Source organism: Drosophila subpulchrella, chromosome X (assembly GCF_014743375.2).
Source record: "Drosophila subpulchrella strain 33 F10 #4 breed RU33 chromosome X, RU_Dsub_v1.1 Primary Assembly, whole genome shotgun sequence".
Classification (NCBI taxonomy): Eukaryota; Metazoa; Arthropoda; class Insecta; order Diptera; family Drosophilidae; genus Drosophila; species Drosophila subpulchrella.
Window position 1 is genome coordinate 24831702 of NC_050613.1, and position 470 is coordinate 24832171.

The window sequence follows — 470 nt, forward strand, 5'->3', positions numbered from 1 at the left end:
TATCTGCAATAAAAATTGTAATTTGTTAATAACAAACAAACAAATGCCAGACAATCACTCAAATGGCACTCCAAAAAAATGTCATAACAAGCCCACAGAAACAAATGACAGGCAAAACAAATAAAACAAAATTGCAATTGAAATGCCACAGCTAAATGGCAGCGACATAAAAGTCTAGAAAAAATATACAAAGAAGATACGAATGGCTTGGCGAAAAGATACTTTGGGTACCCTTAGTAAAATATAATGCAAATTACAAAAGTTTTTAAGCATAGTACATATTTTTGAAACAATTCTAAAATGGCAGTTGTGTTCATTAAAACTTAAATAAATGTATGTAATATAAAATGTTATTCTGTATTTTTACAAAATAAACTTAGAGCGTTCCAATAACCATATGTATCTTATAGTTTTTTATCTCATCTTTGTATCTTAATTTATAGATAGGGTAATGGAAAAGTGCCATGCAT